Genomic DNA, 19,599 nt, shown 5'->3' with positions numbered 1-19,599 from the left:
ATTTATGAACTGATGGAGTGTTTAACAAGAAAAAAGTATAATTAGGCCAATTAAAATCTGTACATAAGAGATATATTGAGATCCTATACTAAACATAGACACTTTCTATAGAAATATTCAGTTGCTTTGACCATTGACCAAAAACCATTACAACATTTTCAGTTATACAGTACTCGAGCTATTAAACATTGCAGTCAAAAAAAAGACTATAAAATATTTTAACTGCACTAAACTTCTATTATTTTTCAACTATGAAAGCACAAAACAGTATGTGTGATTCATATGCACACATAAATCACAATTATATAATGATGACAGATTTTATATTTTATTCAGAGGAAGTGTTTTATGTTTTCTTCAGAGGACGATTCTTAATTTCTTCCTAGTTGATTTGGCATTGACAAGCTTTTATATTTTTGTAATAATTCATTTCTGTTTACAATGTACAAGTGAACTGAATATGAGTCATGGGGAAAGCTTCTTAATGCAATGCTATAGGCTGAATTCACATAATGACTACACATACACACACTTTGTCTCTCTTAACGTCTCAAGTTTATTTTCCTTTTTTCCATTAATCTAACAAATAGCACCATTAACTCTGAGTCATTCAGTGTTAAATAAGAACAAGCTTAAATATGCTTTGCAAAACCTCATCACCAAAAATATTGTCAAATAAGCTTTGTCAAATTTATTTTGCACACTAAGAAACAGACTTTTGATTCTTCCTTGAATAAAGTTCCAATAGCAAGCAGAGCTATAGCAAAAGTATTTGTATAATAAAGCATTTGTATATTTTTGTTTAATTAAGCATTTGTATAAAAAAATCATAGTCCAAATGATATGCACACCTTGCTTACACTTTCAGTTGCACAAATCACTTCAGACACATCCAAAATAATTAAGCAGGGATCTATTGCATTTGAATCAGAACATTTAGTGAATTCCTTGAAGGATTTATGTTAAAATAAATAAGCAGAATAACTATTTTGTTTCTGTTTTAAATACTAAATTAATTACTAAATTAACACATTAATTATTGATCCTCTGTTTCTCAATGCATGCTTAAATCTAACCAGAAAAAAAAATCTAATGGCTTACAACTGTTATTCCCACATATAAAAGTCATTTATAATTAACTAAAAATTAAAAATAGTTATGAGAAGTAGCTGAACTGAAGCCACCCCAAATTCTGATTTGACCTTTCATTTGAGAGAAAAACACATTTATAAGTGCTGGACAGGAGAGGGAATCTTTTATTTTTGTTTGGTTTTGTTCTTTAAAAATACTATAATCTGCTAAATTTGTCCAAATGTTCAAATTGTCTGAAAAGCATCACAGGCTCCGCATTTACCTGCTGAATTAGCCAACAGACTTCGCCATGTCTGTAGACAGCCAATAAGAGTAATCATTTCGAAAAGCGTAGTGACAGTGTCATTGGGACTGCACACCAGGAAAGGCATGGTGGAGGACATTTGCAAACAGTTTCCCACAGATCCCTCAAACACACAAGCACGCACAGACTGAGAATTTCACAGGCTTTCACAGAATTTCTGTGCTCAGAACTGTTGCGTATGTAAAAGTGTCTTCCCACATTTATGTCAATTTGCATTATGTGCATCCGTGTGTGCATGAGCTATCCTAGAAATGTTCTGTCTGTGTTTCATGGATAGGTCTTGTCCATGTCGGCAGTCATTGCTGTTGATGAAGAGAAGTGAATATCCAAAGTACACAGGTTTTGACACAGGAGAACTGTCTGGTATAGTTGTTGTCTGACTATGCTTGGTAAAAAGGAATCCATCTTTTATCCCAGGTGAACCTTGTAAACTCTTGAGACCCACTGACAAACCAGGAACACCTTAGGAGGCAAACAACTCTTTTTCTAGATATACCATTTTTAAGAATGACCTTTTTCTCTTTTTGGGCCAGTGTCTCACTTCAGTCCAGACATCCCCTTTTGTCCAAGACCTCCATCCACACCTCTTCTTCCCTTGAGTTCCTAAAATGTTGGGAATTACAAGATACAAGATGAAATCATAACATTTAAGAGAAAATTAGAGCATTGTATTTGTGGCATTGTACCTTTTGGACCTTGTAACCCTTTAAGTCATTGTTTTCCTGGTTCTCCTTTTTCGCCGACTTCTCCAGGGCAACCCGGGTCTCCTGGGACTGAGAGCCACAACATCACACCCTTCAGGCCCTAAATATTCAAAAAGAGGGAAAATACATATTCATATTTGCTCATAAAACAATTGGCACTGAAGAGAGTCATGTTGTAACTGAAATGTTTGCAATTCCTCCGTAAAGCTGTGTTTTTATCTCACACGGTACATTAATACATATTTTTAAAAGACTGATTCACATTTTCAAATCTGATAATGTCTTATAATAACTATAAATCCTTTAGAGTGGTGGTTTCTCTGCAATTATTATTATATTATTATAGAATATTTTATGTGATCCTGTATACTTTAGAAAATTAATTACAGAAAGGAAATAATTAAAGAGTCCGTTAAAATAGTAAACCAACAAGAAATTGGTAAAACAGTGTAATAAAAATTTTAAAATCAAATTGGAATGCTTATCAGTGTGATGATTGACATTTTAATGATTGTCCAATTAGATGATGTCTAAACTGAAGTCCCGCCCCCCACAGCTAGTTGCTGGATGGGGGAAGCCCTTTTTTTCTGGCTCCACTGAAACACAACCTGTAAATATGATGAATAACAGATGTTTACGAACAGAGAATGGAAAATTCTTACAGAGGAAGGTCTGCATAATAGCTCCTTGGACTTTATCTAGTCCTATTCAACCCAGCATTTATTGCAAAGAACATACCATGACAGGTATGACAATCAACAGATGTTTATGAACACAGAGACCGGAAAAATCTTACAGAGGAATGTCTGCAAAATAGCTCCATGGACTTTATCTAATCCCATGTTCAACCCTAGCATGTATTGCAAAGAACATACCATGACAGGTATGCCAAACACACGAGTATAGACAGAAGTAGACACAAACAGGTGGACACAAACAGAGCAGCGTGTGCGTGACTTATATCGTTGATAAGTGGTCTGTAGCTAGGGATACAGTGATACTGTGATTTTGCATTATATCCCTCGCTCACCAATGGATCCTCTGCAGTGAATGGGTGCCGTGAGAATGAGAGTCCAAAACAGCTGATAAAAACATCACAACATCCACAAGTGACCCACGCGACTCCAGTCTATCAATCATGTCTTGTGAAGCGAAAAACTGCATGTTTTTTGGAACAGATCCATTTTTAAGAAGTTTTTACATTAACTTCAAACCCTTGCTTTCAGCTAAAATACGAATCCTCTATATAAAAAAAAAATAATAATTTTTTCCAGTGTAAATGTCATCTAGTCTGAATCAGGAGAGAAATATGCACAGATCGTACTGCTTACATGGGAAACCTTTCCAAAAACATTTCTAAACAAATATGTTAGTGGCACCCATTCACTGAAGAGGATCCAAATTTCTCCAAATCTGTTCTGATGAAGAAACAAACTCATCTACATTATGAATAGCCCAAGTGTAACAAGAATATAAATTACTGTATGTTCTGTTCAATACATGTTAATGTTAATATTAATATTGAAATATGAGTGTTTTCCCTTTAATTGTTGTGATGTTCTCTTTTGTCTCTTCCTCTTCTCTTTTGCTTTGTAACTGCATGGGAGAGGAACACCAGGTTTCTTTTCACACGCTGATAATCTGATTTAATCTTTATTGTAACCCTTATATTCATATTTCCATCCCAATTCATGTGTGTAGTGTTATTTAGCTTACCTGTGTTATCACTTTTTGCCATTTTACCCCTTTTTCAAATTATGTTTGTATTTTTTGTTCTGAACGTGAAACTGAAAGCACACGCTGAACTGTGTACATTTTCTGATTACATTTTTTGGAAGACAACAATAAGGGCAATTTACTCGGAGGCTGCCTGTTTTCTGTGTTGTATCAGATTAAAAGATCCAGATAAGCAAAAGTCTGCTGTCCCAAATCTGATTGTTCAATGCAACTCAATATCTACACAACAGTTTGTAGTGTCTCCTAACCAGCATCAGATTCACCGTTATTATGATGGTGAGGAAGTTTTCTGCACATTTTTACAATTTTTGGATGAGCTATTCCTTTAACTTAAATTCAAACTATATCTGTATATCATGAAAGTTAACATTATGATTTTCTAGCTGCTGTGAAACTATGTGTTTTGAGAAAAGCGCTATACAAATAAATCTGACATCATTCTACTCTATGGCAAATGCCAAAGCCTCTGCACCAGAAACGTTCACCAGAAGAGGGCAGCATTTATGCTTAAGATCCCTAGATACTTTCACAGCTGCTGATGTTTTGCATAAGCTACTCCTAAATGTAATGTAGAAACTTTAATTTTCCGTGAAGCTGCTTTGCAACGATTTGTATTGTGAAAAGCTTTATACAAATAAACGTGTATTGAACTGAACACACTGTAAGGATAAAAGCAGTCACAAAGCAATGTTTGTGACATAATAAGACATTGTCATTTCTGTGTGGATATGATTGCATGTGTTTATATATGTTTGCATATTCTATTACCCTTTGTCCTTTAATTCATTGAGAGTTGCACCCTGATTTTGCACTGTAAACACACCACTGAGAGGAAAACACAAGCAAAATAACACCATGACTGCATGCATGCATTTAAAGATAGAATAGTACTATATGGTTTTCTCATACTTAATAAATGAAAAAAAAAAAAAATATTGATTAAAAGTTATTATCATTTGTGGATTTGTAGCATCTTGTGATTGGTATTTCTGAGTAACTGACTGTAGGCAAAAGATAGGCACCTATGATTTAAATGAAATCACCTAATCATGAAATGGATGAAATCCATGGCTTAAAGGAATGCTGTGAGTTCCTCTGGTTCTGTGAATGAACATGCATCGTTACGGATGAACTCCAAAATTAAAAGATGGGCCTGGGTTCATGGCCTCATATCTCACGAGATCATAGATTCATACAGTCTTTGCAAGGTATGGTGAGTAACAGCAAAGCTATGCTTACTTTGATGACAACAGAAGATGATAATTGAGCACTATTATGTCCCACTAGATCATTTTGAATAAAAGTAACAGACTTAGTTTTTTTTTTTTTTCTATCTATCTATTAATCACATCTAAATTGCTTTGGAAATGTTTGGATCAATTCATTCATTCTTTAATTAAGTCTCTTATGCTCGCCGAGGCTGCATTTATTTGATCAAAAACATGAAAACAGTATTATTGTGAAATATTTGTATTATTTAAAATAACTATTTTCTATTGTAATATAAAATTACAGTATACATTTTATTGTTTTATCCCTCTTCCAGACTTTCCATAATCTATAATAACTTATTTACATTTTTTTCAGTGACAGAATTGTTCTGTAATGCATGTACGCGTGTTCAGATTCACAGGGTAGACCTGTCAGTGTCACATACGTGCAAGACAAAATATGCCTCCTGATGATCCTGATGATCTCAGAGACCATTTGGGTAGCTTGGTTTCGCTTTAACTGAATCTGTCTGCCATTGTGCAGACGTATAGATATAATATGTGCAGTTATAATCTTTGTGCAGTTCTGGTGAATGGGAGATTCTGCGTGTGTGATAGACAATCTGTTTGGGTTCAGGTTGTTTGGGTTTTACCGTGCACGTAGGACTGGATGACTGGAGGATTTTATATTAAGATCAATCTTGAAGACATCCACAATCTACTTTTCAAGTGAACTGTAGAGATAGTGATCTTTTATGTTTTTGTAATAATCCCAGATCGCACACGTATGTCTGCAAGTTATCTATGAAAGATCGCTTCATCCAGAAAGCATCTGCTGTGTACAAACATCTGATAGACATCTTAATGAGGTCAGTTTTACATATTCTAAATCATAAACCATTTTAAATACATTTTCTAAATGTATAGTTGACATCTCATAGGAAACATCCTATAGATGTTTTGCAGATGAGCAAACGCTCATGCACAAAGAATGCTGAAACTGAAAGAACCATTTACCCGATCATCAAGAACTTCAAGGAGAGAGGTTTGACTGCAGTGAAGAAGTCTTCAGGACGTCCCAGAGTGTCCAGCAAGTGCCAGGACGGTCTCCTCGCCAGCAGTGCAGAGCTGGCTCAGGAATGGCAGCAGGTTGGTGTGAGAACATCTGCCACTTCTCTCCAAGAAAAACGACTGACTGAAATTCTGAAGTACAAGGATTGGACAGCAGAAGACTGATGCAAAGTTATTTTCTCTAATGAAGCTCCCTTCTGACTGTTTGGGACATCTGGAAAATCTAATGTTCAGAGAAGAACAGGTGAGCACTACATGAGTCCTGTGTTGTGCCAACAGTGATACATCCTGAGACCATCCATGTGCTGGGATGCTTTTCAAGCAATGGAGTGGGCTCTCAATTCTGCCCAAAAACGCTCCCATGAATAAAGAATGGTATCAAAACGTCCTGCAAGAGTGACTTCTTCCAATGATCCATGAGCAAATTGGTGGTGATCCATCCATTTTCTAGCTTAATGTAGCACCATGTCACAAAGCAACAGTGACAAAGAAAAGTACCATTATTAACTATGCAAATAATGCAATGAATGACATTTCTAAAGCAATTTGTGTCATTTGGGAAGCAACCAGTCATTTTTAACTTATTCTGTGAGCGAAAGGGTTCCAATAACAGGCAAGTGGAGATATAGTGAGAACTTTCAACTGTCTTTATCAAGTTTTCATCTTGTGTACTGTACTAAATTATTATAATTCCGGGTATTTACAGTATTTTACTATTCTATGGAAGTCAGTGGCCGGGACCAACAACTGTTTGGTTGTCAGAACAATGACAGAACTTTCATTTTTGGGTGAACTCTAACATCCAGTTTCCTTCAAACCCATTTTCTTTAACCACACATTCAAACCTTGCATCCTTTGAGATCTTTGCTAAAATCATGTCAATGATTGTTGATACTCCTTATCTGAATCAACATTGATTACAGGGATTCAACTGTGATTCTGTGTCACAAATAAACTGTTTTTGTCTTTCTACCCTTGCGCATTTTTACCCAGATGCTGGAGTAGCATTACGCCAATCCTTACACAAAGGTTCTGGTGGTACCATGATACAGTGATGCTATCAGTTGTTCTTTGCATGGTACTTTGTACGGTGTTATTTGGAAACCTTGGGAACTCCATGGCAAATTTGCTAAAGCCATGATATTTGAATAATGCCAATATTCAGAATGGTGTTCAAATAAAAAAAGTCATACATTACCATCTGATTCCATCACTGTAGCATGGTGCCACCAAAAGCATGGTACTTTGTTGTAAGCTAAATCCAATCCTACACTAAAACTAACATACAATATTGTGTGTGTTCACTGCTGTGTGTGTGCACTTTGGATGAGTTAAATGCAGAGCACAAATTATGAGTATGAGTCACCATACTTGGCTCTCTTGTCACTTTAAAACAACTATAAATTTTAACAAAGTTTATTACCTATCTGGATTCATACTTGTGTGCTATGCTGACACTGCAGATAAGATATGACATGACACAGACTTTAATACACAGAGCCACGAGTAATGAAATATGTGGCCTACTGAGAGATCTGAGTCCTGATGCACATGTGCTGGGGGCTTCAGGAAGCTTCAAAGGGGCCTGCAGAATACATGTGTTTGTGCTCACAGATGCACTGCCTCTATGCAAGCGTACTCAAGTACAGTCACGTTCTGACAGGTAAACACTGAGCACACACACCAACATACTCAAAATATCTGTACAAAGCATGTCTTGCATTAAATAGTCATTTGTCAATCATTTGTAAAATAATTGTCTATTTCAAAAAGCAAGGCCAAAACAATTTCATAAACAAAAGAAACTAGATGAAGTGAGATTTGACGAGACAGGAGGAAAAAAGAGAAGAAAAGAAACAAGAGTACTGATACTAAGAACTGATAAAGACAGTGCTGTGGCTTTGGTGCTTTTATATTTAAGTTCTGCATTTGATACGGTCCATTACAATACCCTGATTTCCAGGTTAGAGAGCTGTGTTGGGTAACAGATTATGATGTTAAAATGGTTTCAATCTTTTCTAACAAATAGAAGATTTAGTGTTTCTGTTAGCCAAATATAATTCGTCCTCATGCCCACTTGCATGTGGAGTGTCACAGGGATCAATTCCTGCTCCAGTTTGCTGAAAACAGAATTGTGAAATACTATTTAAAATTACTATTTTCTTGTTATTATCTTACTATCTTCTAATTGTTTCACAGGAGTAGACTGTCGATTTGATATCAAAGTTCAGATACACAGGGTAGAGCTGTCTGTCTCACATACACAACAAAATATACCTCCTGATGATCCTGATGATCTCAGAGACCATTTGGCTAGAACTGTTTCTCTGTAACCGAATCTGTCTGACATTGTTCAGACGTATAGATATAATATATCTATGCAGTTCTACAGAAATTGTAGATTCTGCATACCGCTGGTTAGATGCGTTGTGTGATAGACAATCTGTTTGGGTTGTTTGGGTTTTACCGTGCATGAAGGGTTGGGTGATCTGTCGATTTTATATCAAGATAAAGAGGTCTACGATCTATTTTTCAAGTGAATCTCAGAGATAGTCATCTTTTATGTTTTTGTAATAATCCCAGATAGCACATGCCTGTCTGCAAGTTATCTATTAAAGATATCTTCATCGGGAAAGCATTTGCTGTGTACAAACATCTGATTTACATATTCTAAACATACATATTCAATTCATGCCCCAGTTTTATTTTCTTTATATATGCTACTGATGGGTGCTATATTTGAGAAACATGGAGTGTCTGCTATGGTTAAAGCAGAATCTTCTAGTGTTAAATGAAAAAAAATAACTTAAATCATTTTGTTTGGTTTAAAGTACATGAGGACTGCGCCCATTACTTGCAATCTCTCTTCTTAGATTATACCTTGTGCCAAAAATCGTCTAAGGTTACGTATGTAACCCTGGTTCCTCGAAGGAACGAGACGCTGCGTCGAGAACGATTGGGGAACGCCCCCAGCGTGACGTCTCTGAATCATGTGTGTAATCAGTCCAATGGATGGGCGAGACGTCATAGGCAGGTGACGTCAGAGACCAGGAAGCATAAAAGCCGGAGAAACACAGCCGGCCCCAGCCTCAAAGGATGAAGCAAGCGCCGGCCAGAGATGCCGGAAGTGTGGCACTGCGACGCAGCGTCTCGTTCCTTCGAGGAACCAGGGTTACATACGTAACCTTAGACGTTCCTCTTCAGGAACTCGAGCTGCGTCGAGAACGATTGGGGAACGAGAATGCCCACGCCGCCAGACTTACAAATCTCTGCCAGTGTGGGAAACTGCACAACTAGGACGAGAGAACAGAGGGGCCTGGAGCGGCTCGTAAATCTAGACCATAAAATCTTACAAAGGTCAAGGGCATGGACCACCCCGCAGCCTCGCAGATATCATGCATAGAGACACCTGCTAGGAAGGCCTTGGAGGCCCCCACACTTCTAGTGGAGTGAGCCTTGACCCCCAGGGGAGAGGGGAGGTCAGAGGACTCATATGCAAGGGAAATAGCATCTACTATCCACCGGCTGAGGGTCTGTTTAGTAGCAGGAAGACCTCTCTTAGGGGGACCATAACAAACAAACAACTGGTCCGCCCTTCTCCACAGGGCAGCTCTGTGGACGTATGTGTCCAATGCTCGCACTGGACACATACAATTAAGCTTCTTCTGGTCTGGCTCCCTGAAGGGAGGAGGACTGAAGGCCTGGAGTACGACAGGCCGTGGTGTAGAGGAGGGAACCTTAGGGACATACCCTGCACGAGGGTAAAGGAAAGCTTTAGCCAGACCGGGCGCAAAGTCTATATAAGAAGGGGCCACAGAGAGGGCCTGCAGGTCCCCAACTCTCTTGAGAGAAGAAATCGCCAACAAGAAGACAGTTTTAATAGAGAGAAGGCGATCGGAGATCTCCTCAATAGGCTCGAAGGGCGGCCTACTGAGAGCTTCTAACACCACGGCCAGGTCCCACGTGGGGACACGAGAACGTACTGGAGGCCTCAGCCTCAGCGCACCACGGAGGAAACGTGTAACAAGGGGGTGTCTGCCCACTGACTGGCCACCGAGAGGGGCGTGGTAGGCCGCAATGGCCGCCACGTAGACCTTCAGGGTGGAGTGGGTCAACCCTGTGGAGAAACGGGCCTGCAGGAACTCCAGCACTGTACCAATCGGGCAGTTAACTGGGTCGAGCTGGCGGTCTCCGCACCAAGAAGTGAATAGTTTCCACCTCAAGGCATACAGTTTCCTCGTAGAGGGAGCTCTGGATTGGAGGATGGTCTCAACAACCTCGGTTGAGAGACCGGAAGCTACGAGTTGTGCCCCCTCAGGGGCCACACCCATAACTTCCACAGCTCCGGGCGGGGGTGGACTATGGTGCCCTCCGCCTGTGAGAGGAGATCCCTCCTGATGGGAATCTCCCAGGGAGAGCCGTCTAGGAGGGAAATCAGGTCCGAGAACCATACTCGTCCCGGCCAGAACGGGGCTACTAACAGCAGCCGGACTCCGTCCCGGCGCACTCTCTCCAGAACTCCCGGGAGCAGAGCAATCGGGGGAAAGGCGTACAGACGAAGCCTCGGCCAAGTCTGTACCATGGCATCCAGCCCCAGTGGAGCTGGATGAGTCAGAGAGAACCAGAGGGGACAGTGCGATGTCACTCGAGTCGCAAACAGGTCCACCTGAGCCTGGCCAAAAACTCTCCAAATCTGCTTCACCACCTCGGTGTGAAGCCGCCATTCCCCGGGCCTCGGCCCCTGCCTCGACAGGATGTCTGCTCCCATATTCATATGCCCAGGAATGTGAACCGCCCTGAGCGAGAGGAATTTGTCCTGGGCCCACACAAGGATCTGGTACGCTAGTTTGTTTAGACGGCGTGAGCGCAGACCTCCTTGGTGGTTGATGTAAGAGACCACCGCTGTGTTGTCGGTGCGCACCAACACATGGCGACCTCTGAGGTCTGGGAGAAAATAACGGAGTGCACGCAGCACGGCCAGCATCTCCAGGCAGTTGATATGCCATGTCAGATGGCGACCACTCCACAGACCACGGGCAGGGTGGCCACTCATGACCGCACCCCAGCCGGTGAGGGAGGCATCCGTCGCTAGCATCACGCGGCGACAAGGAGCTCCCAACACCGGGCCCTGAGACAAGAACCAAGGCTTCCTCCACATATCCAAGGCACGTAGGCAGCGCCGCGTGACCTTGATCATGCGAAGTGGGTTTCCCCTCGGGGAGAACCGCTTGGTCTTGAGCCACCACTGTAGGGGTCTCATGTACAGCAGGCCAATAGGTATCACGTTGGACGCAGCTGCCATCAGACCCAGCAGTTTTTGAAACCGCTTGACAGTGAGTGACTGGCCTTCTCTTACTCTCGCGACTGCGGCGAGGATCGACTCGATCCGAGCAGGTGACATGCGTGCCTGCATCGTGGTCGAATCCCACACCACGCCCAGATAAGTGGTTCTCTGTACTGGAGAAAGCACACTTTTCTTGGCGTTCAGTCTTAACCCCAGCTCTCTCATGTGGGCGAGAACGACATCTCGATGCCGAACCGCCATCTGCTCTGATTGAGCTAAGATCAACCAATCGTCGATATAGTTCAGTATGCGGATGCCCTGGAGTCGTAGTGGAGCCAGGGCTGCATCCACACACTTCGTGAAAGTGCGGGGTGAGAGTGCAAGGCCAAAGGGAAGTACTCGATATTGGTATGCTTCGCCCCCGAAAGCAAACCTCAGAAACTTCCTGTGTAGGGGAAGGATGGAGATATGAAAATATGCATCTTTTAGATCTATCGTGACAAACCAGTCCTCGGACCTGATCTGAGACACAACCTGTTTGAGTGTGAGCATCCTGAACTTCAATCGCTTGACTGAGCGGTTCACTAGCCGCAGATCTAAAATGGGACGCAACCCCCCATCCTTCTTTGGAACAATGAAGTACCGGCTGTAGAACCCTGACTCCCTGTCGTGAGGAGGGACCACCTCGATGGCCTCCTTCCTCAGAAGAGCGTGCACTTCCTGTTCCATAACCAGAGCCTGCTCGGGACCCACCAGCGTGGGTGAAACCCCGTTGAAACGAGGCGGAGGGGAACCAAACTGAATCGTGTAGCCTCTTTCTACAGTGTGCAGGACCCATTGAGACACATTTGGCAGTAGTTTCCACGCTGCTAAATGATCTACTAAGGGAGTCAGTCTCTCGAGACTGACCTCTAAGTGTAATCAGAGCGGCTAGCTCGGTGCCCTGTAACGGCGGACCGGCAGGAGACAACCGAACTAACCGCTCTAGAGACCTCCGCGGAGGCGGCGAGCCACTCAGCACCGCTACGTTTCTGGGCGGTAACTGGGCGTGGTGCTCGCGGGAGACCGCTGCGCCCTGTAACTCCGGCAGGGTTGGCAGAACGATCTCCTGAGGGCACTGAGGCGAGACGGACACCGTGTAATGCGGTGTAACCCGCTGCACCACAGAGGGGACTGCCCTCATAAGCCCTGGGCCAGTGGCGTCAGGGCTTATTGGCCGAAGACCTCTTAGCCTTAAGTACGGTCCGCAGATCCGGCTTAGACTTAGAGGCCCCCGACCCAGAGCGTCGTCTGGACCCACGGCTCCGCTTAGCTGGAGGAGCGCGTGAGGCGACACTCTGTTTTTGTGCCTCCCTGTATGAGGAGCTGGTACTCGGCGAAGGCTGCCCCCGCCCGGCAGCCTCCAGATTTAGAGAGCGACGTGGGAGGAACCGCTGGAACGCCGCCGCCTGCTTGCGAGCCTCCTGGTACCTGTCGACGACAGAATTAACCGCGTCGCCGAACAGGCCCGAGGACACAAGCGGGGCGTCCATGAGACAAACCCTGTCCTTCTCTTTCATGTCAGACAGGGTGAGCCACAAATGTCTCTCTGCTGCTACCATTGCTGCCATGGACCGCCCAATAGCACGAGCGGTCTCTTTGGTAGCACGTAGAGACAAATCAGCGGTCCTCCTGAGCTCCGTAATATCCTCAGATCTCACGTGCTCTTGCTCATCTAAATCTTTCAGCAGGTCGGCTTGATACGCCTGTAACACCGCCATGGTGTGCAGACACGCACCAGCCTGACCCGCTGCCGAGTACCCCTTGCCCACCAGCGCTGATGTTGTGCGCAGCGGCTTGGAGGGCAGCGCCGGAGCCTTTAATGACGATGCCGCGCCGGGAGACAGATAGCTCGCGAGCGTCTGTTCAACCCGGGGCATCGCCTTATAACCGCGCTCATTCATCCCCGCTACGTTGCCGTAGTGATCAGAAACGGGGATAAAGACGCGGGCCGAGAAGGGTTTCTCCCACGATTTACACACCTCGGCGTGCAAATCGGGAAAAAAAGGCAGGCTTCGGCGCGGAGGTGGCGGCTTAGTTCGCAGAAAACGCTCATCAAGTTTACTTTTCTGCGGTTCAGCCTTTTTCTCGGCTGGCCATTCTATGTTTAACTTGGCCACAGCACGAGTAACCACCTCCAAAAGCTCCTCATACTGGGGCGATTGAGGGGGCGAATCCTCAGTGACGTTCACCACATCAACCTCCTCGGAGGAAGATAGATGAAGCGCCGAGCCCGCTCCCCGGGGAGAAGTAGCGCCGGAGCGCGCTTCCGATCCCTGAGAGCGGGCGCTGGATCTGGCAGGTGAGGAAGAAGATAGGGACTCGCCCGTCTCCATTCCCTCTGCCAAATCCAACTGCGAACCCCACGAGCGAGATCGCCGCTCCGCCTCGGCAGAAGCGGGACCAGCGCCGCGGGGAACGCTAGCGAAGGCTCCCTCGGTGAAGAGAGCCCTCCGGGAACGGAGAACATGCAGGGCAAGCCGCTCGCAATGCGGGCAGTCGGCTCTCTCGAGAGCCGACTCTGCATGCTCCGCTCCCAGGCAAACAACGCACAAACTGTGTGTATCCCCGCCTGAGATATAGCGAGGACAGGGAGGAACACACAGTCTGAAACGCTGCTTGCCTTCGCCCATTTTGTGTTTGGTCTTGGAGGGTGCTTTTGGCATACTTTGGGGATGACAAACAACACTAAATAAGACTCACAAACGTAAAGTTTCTTTGAACAGTACAGACACACAGAGAGCGCTTGCTGAAGACAGAAAGGCTGGGGCCGGCTGTGTTTCTCCGGCTTTTATGCTTCCTGGTCTCTGACGTCACCTGCCTATGACGTCTCGCCCATCCATTGGACTGATTACACACATGATTCAGAGACGTCACGCTGGGGACGTTCCCCAATCGTTCTCGACGCAGCTCAAGTTCCTGAAGAGGAACTTGGTGTTTTCTTTACTTTAGCATGAGTTTTTAAAAACTAATTAGTGCAGTGGTCAAATCAAGCTTTTTCCATTTACAGTGTTTAATGAAAATCAAATATATACTTTCTGTAAAACAGTTTGAACAGATTATTCACTTGTTTCTCATATAGACTACTGTAATTCCCTATATTATAGTATAAGCCAGTCCTATTTAATTCACCTATACAGTTGGTTTAAAACGCTGCTACAAGGACAAGCAGACAGACGTTCGATCACATCTCACCCTTATTTCACTAAAATCGCTATTAATCAAATTTTGAATTGTTTTTAAATTTTTAACTTTTGTTTTTAAATCTCTACATAATTAAGCACCATCAGATCATTCCCTGCTTATGTAGTCCCTGCTTAAAAAAAAACATCTATTGTCAATAGCTTTTATCTAGTTATAATAATAATATTGGGTTATCCTGTGCTCTCTTATATTGTGTTTTCATATTTCTCAGATTTTAGTTGTATTGTCCAGCCCAGATTAAGAGCAGTGCCATGATGAATAGGAAATATTCATAAATGCCCTACTAGTCTCAGAACACACAGACAGGCTGAGACTGACACCATAAAGATTGAGTGTTGTGTGTCAGAATGCAGGTGATCTTGGCATCTATCTGATACCTGTCTGAAATACTCAAGCTGATGTTCATCTGCCTGTGAAGTCCCTGTAGTCATCATACAGATGTCAACAGAAAATTAGTAAAATTCACAAGCTGACTGTCAGTAACCCTAATGTGTATTAAGATGCCCATGGAAGCTGATTGACAGTAATACAAAAACAATTACACTGAACACAACACAATGGAAATGCAGGAAATGCTGTCAGGATAAAGTGAAAGTGAAGTGAAAGTGAAGAATACAAACCAGCTGGAAACCGAGACACAGTCAGAAAAGCAAGGTGTGCTCTGATTGGCCAGCTATCCAGTGTAAGACAAGACAAAAACAATTACGAAGGAGCCATATGTTGACTGCATCCAGTCGGGACATAATTACGGATTATATTCTACTTGAAACACTTCAAGAATGTTGAATTCATTATCGGATCGGTGAGACGTGTGTAGCATTCTTAAACGTTCCGCCTGGAAACATATCGCCAAATCCCCTCATGGAAAAAGAAAGCTACTGTGTCAAAGACAAAGCCAACTGTGACCGCACTTATCAGGATAAACTAAACGCTGGATTTTCAAAAGTATGTGAAATATTTTAAGTTTGCAGAATTTGCTCTTTAAAAATGTGTTTAAGAGTTTACTCACCCGGTCTGTTATTGTTATTGTCATTTCCACAACTCGAAACGTGACGATGAACAAAACAAACTTTGACTGGCCTTTCATTGGCCAATGAATGCTGCCATAGATTCCAGACCTTCAGTCTCTGGCTATACCCCAAAGTCAACACAGAGTCTATGAAACAAGCTTAATATCAGTCTTTACTGTATATTATCACGTTACATGTTGCCAATCGAAACTGCACAAACACTGAGCCACATTCTGTCCAAAAATATGGTAACAGGAAAAAACACATCAAAAAAGTGAAGCTCTTGACATTGTCACATAATACACTACGACTTACAGTAAGAAGTTGGAGCTATTGAGCACGGCTCCGGCTTATATAAAATACATTTCTAAACAAAAAAATTGTCATATAATTAAGATAAATAAATGTGTAACAATATGATAAACAGCTTTTCTACGCGAAAGTTTATGTAGTGGAGTCTGACTTTTGCAGACACTGAAATATTGTTTGAAAACTCCCATTTATATTTTAACTCTCCCGCATAATTCAAAAACACATATGTCTACCAAGCAACGATTCAGTATTTTAAGGGACGGGTGGCAACAGCAACCCTATCTCCATTAGGCTATATTTTCATAATAGTTCACTACAGTGCTCTGACACATATCTGCTGTCTTTGTTGTCATGGACCAAGATATCTCCAATCTTTAAAATCCGGAGCTAGTTGAGTTATGAATGAAATAATTCAGTCCTCTCTCCACTTACTTGAATAAGTTAATCTACTTCTTCTTCACTAAAAAGATTAGCATTTAAAAAATGACGTTTTTAGAAGACAGTCATTTATTAAACTCACCCCATTTTGCGCAGGAGTAAGTCCAGAAACGTCAAGTGTCGCTCGCGATAGGCAAGAATCAATTTTCTCATTATTCTACAGATAGGGTTGCTGTTGCCACCCGTCCCTTAAAATACGGAATCGTCCCTTATTCAAAGTTAAACGCGCGCGTTAAAGCCCGAGCTCAAACATACCTGCGCGGATTTGAACATAGGAGCCCACATCTGCCCTTTAGAGGACTCTCTGGATGTAGGGCTGAATGGGTAAGTTCTCAATGTGTCTGTCCAGTAACTAATGATGAACGCGCAGTTTGCAGAACATTATTCTGTTGCTCACGGTGGACTGTCTGACTTAAAGGGATAGTTCACCCAAAAATGAAAGTTTGTCATCGTTTACAAACCCACAAGTTGTTACAAACTTGAATTATTTGTTTATCCTGTTGAACACAAAAGAAGACATTTTAAAGAATGTGGGCAACCAAAGAGTTGCTGTTCCCCAATGACTTTTTTTATTTTTTACTGAGGACCAGAAGCTGTTTGGTTACCCACATTCTTCAAAGTGTCTTCTTTTGTGTTCAGCAGAAAACAAAAAAGAACTTTATGCAGGTTTAGAACATAGTATTGTCTTTTTGTTTTATAGAAATTTGGATAGTCTGTTAATGTAATATTCCATACATTATCAGAGCTTGGTAGACATAATTATTATATTTTAGACATTATTTGACAGATGAATTAATAGATTATAATTAATGTCAGACCCTATTTATTCATTTATATTAATTATAAAATATATACATTATAAATAATCAAAAATGTCATATACAATTTGGCATAAATGAATGCTAAATGATTTAGTTAAAAATGGGACAAATAAATATAGCCCTAATTTGAGCAAAGTAATTAAAAAAAAACTAAAACATCCACAGAAGTTTGTCATGCAGGGTTGACGATGCAAACTAAGGGACACCCATATGACTCAATTCCCACCGGTCCAATCGGCAACTATCTCAGATCAAGTTATTCAGGCGTCCTGAAGGGAAAAGCAAGATCTCCAGATCTGCCTTCGGTGCCACCTGAAGACGCACTGCGACCATCTCAGAAATAAATCGTAAACTTGTAGTGAAACGGATTTTACCTTTTTTATACCGAATCCTTAAGAACATCATGTTTGCCATATTCTGCAGTAGCCTACCTGCTTTGTAATTTTTTACACCCCATAACGTCATGAATAGCGGAGTCGCAGCGGTCACCGGATCAATTTTGGCGTTTAAAGTTTTCCTCGTGCACCTTCTCTTTATGGATTTGTATTTTGCGCGTTAATGTAAAACTGCGGTGGCGCAGGACACTACGGGAGCAGGTGAGGAGTTCGACTTTTGTTGCGGAAACAATTTTGAGTTAATAAAGCAGAAGTTGATGCAGTTTGATTTGTGATGTTAAATGACAGAGCTAAATGAGCCGATTTTTTGGTTTCATTTGATATATAACATATGCAGAAATTTGTCAGCTACTTGTTCATCATGGCTGAGCAAAACTTTTCAATGTACTTCTACTGGTCCCATAAAGATTGCACAAAATGGGACAGTATTGGCCATATTTGTTACAGTTGGCACAAACATCGTCTGTTGTGTTTTTAGAATTTTTAGCCAATGTTTTTGTATTTCTGTATGACTTTCCTAGATATTTTTCATTTATTTATTGTTTTGCTATTATGCATACATTTCCTAGATTTTTACCATTTTGAATTGAAATGTTATTATTTATTTATTTTTTAAAGTGAGTGGCTTAATAATTTGAGTACCACATTAAATTCAGACAACATGTATATATCTATCAGGTTTCCATAGATAATGGGATGGGTTACAGCAGGACTCTTTGTACTTGACATTAATTTACAGTTTTAAGATCAGCTGTAGTTTTGAAAACAATTTGAATTCATAGCCAACACATATGGAAATATTATATCCGCCATAACTGTTTGTTAGCAATAATAACAATGGTCAGAAAGTAGTATGAGAATGTAATAGCTTGCACGTGAAGCCGATGTCTGGTAAATTCAGCCATGAATGCATGTAATGATTTTAATGTGATTATATATCCTGTATATACATCTGTCTGTCATGCTGTCTAGTTTGTTTGGTCATTGTCTGTGTCAGCGAGTTCGTTTTAAAATCTTTGTCAGTCTTGTGTGCCATGAAAAAGAAGCCATCCTGAAAGATCAACTTTTTCTCTCAGCTCCATCAATTGTATTGATACAGTCTCTTTCATTCTCATCCCCGCCGTGTTGTCCGCCACTGGATATAAATATTATATCTGTAACATCTAAATGTATATCTGTCTGCCTTTACCTAATTTTCACACCATTATTTATTAATATATGCATGCAGCGATTTACCCATCCATCCATCCATCTCTTGATTTTTCCCTTAGGTGGATGAGTTGTCCGTGGGGACATCAGGAGTCGTAGCTACATCAGTGACCACACCATTCTGAGGCGGTGGATATATCAACAGGTAGCACATGCCCTGAGTGGCAGCTGAGATGTCACGTCCCCACCGGAACGCCTCCACCAGCCACCATTTCTTGTAAGAGTCCCCATTGTCCCTAGTATCTTTGTATGCAGGCTGTCTTTTGAAATTTAACATAATTCTGTCAAATCAAACAAATCCTATTCAGCTGATTATATCCCTACTGCTAATAACACATTTATCAGAAACATTTAATTTAAGCACTGTTGGCAGCATTTATGTTTGCTATCACCTGGCATGGGTAATGTTGCTTTTATGAGCATGACACATAGACAATAGCATATAATGCATTAAAAAGTGTTTTTTTCTTTTCTTTTTTTTATGCAGCAAGGATGCAATAAATTCAAAAGTAACAGTAAATAAATTTTTAATGCTATAAAAGATTTATTTTAAATAATCCTGAAAAAATGTATGACAGTTCACAGAAAATGAAGCAGCACAACTTTTTTTCAGCATTAATAATAATAAGAATAGATGTTTTTTTTTTTTTAGCAGAAAATCAGCATATTAGAATGACTTCTGAAGGGTCATGTGACACTGAAGACTGGAGTAATGATGCTGAAAATACAGCTTTGCCGTTATAGAAATAAATTATATATTTTTGAAAT

Source organism: Carassius auratus, unplaced genomic scaffold (genome assembly GCF_003368295.1).
Source record: "Carassius auratus strain Wakin unplaced genomic scaffold, ASM336829v1 scaf_tig00026611, whole genome shotgun sequence".
Taxonomy (NCBI): Eukaryota; Metazoa; Chordata; class Actinopteri; order Cypriniformes; family Cyprinidae; genus Carassius; species Carassius auratus.
Note: the sequence above shows the minus strand (reverse complement) of the source record.